The sequence below is a fragment of the Myotis lucifugus genome, unplaced genomic scaffold, assembly GCF_000147115.1.
Source record: "Myotis lucifugus unplaced genomic scaffold, Myoluc2.0 scaffold_70, whole genome shotgun sequence".
NCBI lineage: Eukaryota > Metazoa > Chordata > Mammalia > Chiroptera > Vespertilionidae > Myotis > Myotis lucifugus.
Window position 1 is genome coordinate 4579544 of NW_005871118.1, and position 7696 is coordinate 4587239.

Genomic DNA, 7696 nt, shown 5'->3' on the forward strand with positions numbered 1-7696 from the left:
CTTCTTGCTTTAAGTCACACATCATGCTTTTGAGAATCATCCATGTTGATGCATGTTGCTCTAGTTAATTTATTTTGAGTGACAGTGTTCTGTGGAATGAATATGAAATGTTTATTCTCCAGTCATTGGGTGTTTGGGTTGTTTCCAGGATTTGGGTTTTTCTGATGTTATGAAACTATTTTTATTCACATTCTCTTACATATCTTCTCATACCATACATGATAGCTCCAGGGTGTACATTTAGGAATAAAATGCATGGGTTATGGAATAGGCTCATGTCTAATTTCAGTAGGCTAATGCCACGTAAGTTTTTCAAAGTTATTGTACTAATTTACATTCTCACTAGCTGTTGCTATATGTTCCTATTGTTTTCCATCTTCACCAACACTTGATATTTTAAGACTTTTGTTTTTGATAATAGATTGGTGTGAAATGGTATTTTGTAATTTAAATATTCATTTCCCCAAGTACTAATGTTATTGAGTAATTGAGTATCTTTTAAAAAGGATATGAGCTATTTGAGTTTCACCTTTTTATGAAGTGCCTGTTTATATTTTTTGCTCATTTTTTCTATTAGATTTCATATTGCTTTTGTGTTCTTTATATGTTCTGGATATGCATCCTTTGTTGTTGATATCTGTTATTAGTATATTCTTCTTCACGTTGGGGATTGTCTTTTCATTTATGATGCCTTTTGATGGATGGAAATGCCAATTAATTTAGTAAAATTGATCATTTAAAATATATTGCAATGTTAATATCTTAAGAAAGCATTTTCTCCTTTAAGATGATAATTTTTTCAATTTTTTATTAAAGTTTTGAAATTTTGGCTTTTCTATTTAAATTGTAAATACATCAAGAATTGATTTTTGTGTATGGTGTAAAGTAATCAATTTTTCCCACTCTACTTACTGAATATAATTATTTTCCCTCTGATGTGCAGTTCATCACTGTCATATTAAGATATTACAAATGAGTTGATCTGTGTTTCCACTTTCTATTCAACTGCATTAGTCTGTTTAGCTCTGTAACAAGGACACACCTTTTAAATACTAAGGCTTTTCAATACATCTTGATATATTCTAAGCCCCCCAAATAGTTAACTTGTGGAGTATCCTAGTGAATTTTGAATCTTTGCTCTTCTGTATGCATTTTATTTATTTATTTTTAGCAATGAATTATTATTATTATTTTTAAAAATGTATCTTTATTGTTGAAAGTATTACAGATGTCCCTCCCCCACCCCCTCATTGACCCTTCTCCCTGCTCCTGCTTCTTCCCCAGGCCTTTACCACACTATTGTCTGTGTCCATGACTTATGCATATATGCATATAAACAATCCAATTAAAAATGGGCAAAGGATCTAAATAGACACTCTTCAAGGGGACATACAGAGGCCAAGAGAAGTATGAAAAAAATGCTCAAAGTCACTAATAATCAGAGAGATACAAATTAAAGCAACAATGAGTTATCACCTCATACCTGTCATAATGGCTACCATCAACAAATCAACAAACAACAAGTGCTGGCCAGGATTTGAAGAAAAAGAAACCCTAGCACACTGCTGGTGGGAATGCAGACTAATGTAGCCATTATGGAAAACAGTATGAAGTTTCCTCAAAAAATTAAATATGGAATTGCCATTTGACCCAGTGATCCCACTTCTAGGATCCTAAGAATCCTGCAACATCAATAAGAAAGAATATATGCACCCTTATGTCCATAGCAGAGCTATTTATAATAGCTAAGATCTGGAAACAACCCAAGTGCCCCATAAGTAGATGAGTGGATAAAAAAAGCAGTGGTACATTTACAAAATAAAGTACTATGCAGCTGTAAAAAAAGAATTATCTCTTACCCTTTGTGACAGCATGGAAGGATCTCAAGAGTATTATGCTAAGTGAAACAAACCAGTCAGAGAAAGACAAGTATCACATGATCTCACTCATTTGTGGAACCTAATGAGCAAAAAAAATTGACAAACAAAATAGATCCAGAGACATGGAAGGATACAGCAGACTGTTGAATTTCAGAAGGAATGTGGCAGGGGGAAGAGATTAACCAAAAAACTTGTATGCACTTTAGAATCCATTTATCAAGTTCCATCCTAACATATTTTTATTTATATACTAGAGGCCCAATGCACAAAATTCGTGCAAGGGGCTTGGCCCTCGCAGCCCCAGCTTTGTTCGGAAGGACATCTGGAAGGTCATTTGCTGTCTGGTCTAATTAGCATATTACACTTTTATTATTATAGACGTTCATTTGGCCCTTTTTTAGATCTGTCCAGTCATATTTGATTATCTCTTATTCTTAATTCATACTTAGAATTACTTATTTTATATCTTTAAATATATTAACCATATTTCTATTTTTTGGTTGATTATAATATATGAAGTCTCTGTAGATCTGATTCTTTATTTCCACAGATTCATGTTCATGTTCATTTTTTCTTTACCCTGGATTGCATAGATCTAACATGGACCGCAGTCTTGTCACAGCAAAAGTTGGGAAAATAAAACATTGCACTGTTCTCTGCAATTTCTCAGCTTCCGGGCTAGGATTTTTGGTGTTTCCACCCCCCCTAGGTTTTGTTTTAGATATTTGGTCATTATTTGTTAAAATTTCTATATGCCAATGTAATTTCAAAATTATATACTATTAGATGCGTGGTTTTTCATCTTCTTTATTGTGAGATGGTACAGAGTGGTGGTTAAGACTATAGGTTCTATTATTATACTGTCTGAATTCAAATCTGGACTTTAGCAATTACTAGCTCTGAAGTAAAATTTACCTATGTGAACCTCAGTTTCTCACATTATGTTAGTATAAATTTGGTTCAGTGTTATATTGGGCTATGAGTAGTACTGAGTGATCCAGTGTATGTAAAGCATAGTGATTGCAAGTAAAGAATGCATGATGCCTAGTACACAGGAACACCTCGAAAATATTGGCTATCATTACCTGTCTTGTTCCTCCTCTAAGCCACAAGCACTAAGTCTTTGACATAATTGCTATTAATTAATAAGGGTGTAGACCGATTGAATATCATTTGGATTACTGGTACATGTAACCCACTCCAGAAAGTAAAGATGAAGTATTGATGGGGGAAGGGTTCAGTATACATGGTCCACAGGAGGGCCACCTGTAGGCATCTCAGATATACACTTGGTTTCCATGGCTACCAGGATGATGATGCTCTTCTGCAATCCCAGGAGGTCTGAGTATCAGGGCAGTGGGAATGCAGCCCGGAGAAAGAGAGAATCATAGGCCCTCTAGAAAGTACACATGTTGTTATGGTAATTTATACTGTGTTTTACTCTTCAGTTTCTACTCAAAAAGGACAATCATCTTAACCATCTTTTCCTCCCTTTATTTCTAAAGAGATACATTTACTCAAAGCATCTCTAGTGACAGATCTAGATAGAATTATTTTAGAAATGTGAGCACAAAGATAAACCCTAGTCTTAGGTTATTTTGTTTAGAAGATTAATATGATGAGAAATGTCCTTTTTTTTCTTAGCCTAAATTTAAACATTTTAGATGAAGTGAAACTTGAAAATATAGTTTAAAATAATTCTGTTTCTGAGAGTATCTTTCTCCTGCTAGCCCCTTTCATTTGATTCTCTAGGAGCTACTTGGCTTATCACTACTCATTTCCTCTGGTGTTTGAAACTATAGGTCCTCACTAAAGCAAAAAGTATTTCACAGCTCCCACTTTCTTTCAGCGCTCTGCTCAAGTGGTAATTTTCTTAGGGACTGTCATATACTAGCACTGTCAAAATATTCATTAACACATTGAACCAGACCCCTAAGTATAAAATTATTCTGAATCTACTAATTAGTCAAGGTGAAACATTTAGCACATTAAATTACTTTTACTTTGTTTTATTGCTATTAATGGCTCAGCTTATTACACCTGAACAACTTTTAAATCCTTTTAAAAAAAAATCTGTGCAGTTCCTTAAGAATTGACTTACATCTTCTGACTTTGCACCTCATTTGTTCTTTTTCTAGTTCCTTGAGGTATAAAGGTAGGCCGTTTATTTGAGATTTTTCTTGTTTCTTGAGGTTTAAATATTCAATGTTTAAGCTTACTGTTCTAGTTTGTATTTAACTTATACATGTTGGACACATTGCAAAGAGACTTGGAAAATAAAAATTGTCTAATGATATTTTGTTTGTGGAAACAGCACTAGAGAAGACTAATTTTGGAGTAATAAATGGCCCAACTAGTGTATGCCAGGGTCAGCCCCTCACTCCCCTCTCCCATTACTTGGCCTGGCTGGATCGTGCTAATATATTTTTATCCTCCTACTTAAAGGGAAAGGTCTTTTTAGTTCAACCAAGAGAACGACTTTGGGATTTATGCCTGAATCTGGGTTTATATTTCAAGGAATCCGGAACCTAGTGATGAAGAGATGACATCCTGAAATTCATTTTTCTTTTAAAAGTTATTCTTAGATTTGAAGGAAGACAGAAATAGCTTTTAAATTAATGCTATCTTTTAAATGATTCGTAAAATTACATTTATTAACAATCACAGGAGAGCTTGTCATTCCTTGAAATATATTCTTTTTGCTAAATGATGACTAACTGTATTGTTCTTTATTTAGATAAATATTTATATTTTGGATTAATCTTGAAATTGAGAAGCAGTTACATGAGAAAACGGACTGGCAATAGGAAACAGAAAAATACTTGGGTGATTTCATAATGTGTATCAACCACAGTGTATTTCAGTGCCCTCTGAGGTGTTGCCTGCAATTTTCATTCCATACCTAGATAGAAATTTTACCAAAATTGATCCTGCTTATCCAGTGTCAGTTCATGACTGTCACTCATCTCTCCTACAGCCTACCTCAGGCTCACCTATACAAAGAGGATGTCATTACAATTACTTTCCCCAGGTACCCCAATGTGAAAAAGTAGTGTATTTAAACAATGACTGTAATCAGCAGTTAAGAAATAAATTTTATTCCACAACAGTGTTTACACATTATGTGCACTTACCTATGGCAACTGAAATACAATGTCAATATATACATTGAAATATATTCAATGTCAGTAATAATGCACACTTTTACCATTTAAAACTTTCTAGATATTTCTGTTTTGTTTTATTAAAAAATGCTAGCTGGCACACACTAAATTAGTTTAATGATCTATAGTTTAAAAGATATCTACCTAGAAGGAAAATATATTTAAGAACTAATTTTTTTAATCTTCACCTGAGACATGTTTTTATTGATTTTCTTTCTTTCGAGAGAGGAAGAGATTGAGAGAAAGAGATAGAGACATTGAAGTGAGAGAGAAACATACTAGTAGATTAGTTGTCTCCTTTACACATTCTGACTGGGGATCAAACCCACAACCTGGGTATGTGCCCTGACTGGAAATTGAACCCACACCTTTTTGGTGTATGGGATGATGCTCCCACCAACTGAACCACCAGCCAGGGCAGTACTAATTTTTAAAAAAATAAATTTTTGTTTTGCACTTGTAGTTGACATACAATATTATATTAGCTTCAGGTTTATTTTAGACTTTCATTAAACTTACAAAGTGATCACCCTGGTAAATCTAGTATCCATCTGACACCGTACTTAGTTATTAAAATATTATTAACTATATTCCTATGCTGTACTTGACAGGCCCATGACTACTTTGTTAATTACCAATTTATTTTAAGTACTAAGTCTTTTCTCTTCTCTTAATTAATTATAAATTATATTATTGCCAATCATACCAGCATTACCACACTAAGGTGATAAAACTCATCATAAGACAAAGAAAACTCTCATTTTCATTTCTGTTACATTCTGTGAGATAAAATCACCTACTGACCTAATACTTCATCTCTAGACCCCAGGTTTGAACTATCTTTCTATAGTTTGTGAATGAAGTATCCCATAGGTCTTTTTATAGTTGGGAAAAAATATATTTACCCAGCATTTATAGTTTACTTACTGCTTTGGAAGCATTATGTGAAAAGTTTCTGACATTCAGCTACAAGGGATACAAGGGGAAAAAAGTTTGCAGAGGAAAAATTAGCAAGAAAAGGATAAATTCTTCACATTTAAATTGTATGTATCAGTTTTATTGGTTATAATGAAGAAAAAAATACAAATCCATCTCTTGTGTCTTTCTCAAAGAGAAATTGCTCATGATTTGACAATACTCCAGGGGCTATTACCGGCCAGGCCACTCAAACTCAGTTATCTGCTGTTTCATTCAAGTTTTGCTATTAGATGAGATGAAATCAACCCTGGGGTTGGGAAGGCTTCCCACAGTTGGGTCACAGGGTTGGAGACTAGAGTGAGAGGACATCATAGAACTTCCCATCTTGTGGCTCATCAAAGTACTCTTAGAATGTAAGGCACAGGGTTCTCTCTCATTATTTCTCCTTTTTGTTTTAACTTTTTCAGCAAAAGAGAAAAAGTGTATTTAAATGCTTTAGAGATGAAAAGCTTAAAGCCAGAATTATACTAGGTAGTTCACTCAGCATCATGGTCCCTATACCATTTTAGATGAAAACCAATGGAAAGGATTGCAGCATTTACCCTTTACTAGATGTGAGAAGGGAAAGAAGTGATGCCACATGGACTCGAACTATACAAGTCCCATATAATAACCACCATCAGCCCTCCAGGACTTATACATAGGATCAGTTTGAAGAAATTCAATTTTGATAGTATGGAAATAAAAACAATAAGAATGTTTAAACCTTAGTGAGATAGCTTGCAAATTATGGGCAGTATTTAGTTAGGAACCAGAATACCCAGGATTTTTGTAGGATATTTATACAAGACTAGAGGCCTGGTGCATGAAATTCATGCACAGGTAGCATCTCTACACCTGGCCGGCAATCAGGGCCGATTGGGGCCTTCTGGCTTCTGGCCAGGGCCTTCCTTTGTTCTGCAGCACCCCCTGATGGTCAGCGCACATCATAACAAGCAGTCGAACTCCTAAGAGGACACTTTGCATATTAGCCTTTAATCTAATAAAAGAGAAACATGCAAATCGACCACACCTTCACTAACCCCAAGCCACGCCCACCAGCCAATCAGAGCGACTATATGCAAATTAACCCAACTAAGATAGCAGCCAGCAGCCACGGAGCTGGAGCAAGCAGGAGGCTTGGTTACCCTGGAGATGGAGGAAGCCAACTTCCCACCTGCCCTGGCGGGCTGTGGCCTCCGCTAAAGGCAACAAAGTTTTAATTATAGAAGATAAATCAATGCCGGATACCTGCTTCCAGCCAGCCTCCACTGGGAGCTTGGGTGGCTGGGGGCCATGGCCAGCCTGCAAACAGCCATCAGCCCCTCACCCAGGCTGGTCAGACACCCAGGCGGGGACCCCCACCCTGAAGGGGCTGTGGCCAGCCTGCAAACAGCCCTCAGCCACTCACCCAAGCTGACCACACCCTCATGGGTGAGGGTCCCTGCTGGGGGGCTTGGAAGCCTGCAAACAGCCATCAGCCACTCATCCAGACTGGCCAGGCACCCCAACAGGACCCCCCACCCTGAAGGGGGTGTGGCCAGCCTGAAAATGGTCCTCAGCCCCTCACCAGGCTGGCCACACCCTCAAGGGGTGAGGGTCCCTGCTGAGAGGCTTGACCAACCTGCAAACAGCCCTCAGCCCCTCACCCAGGCTGGCCAGGCACCCCAGCAGGGACCCCCACCCTGAAGGGGC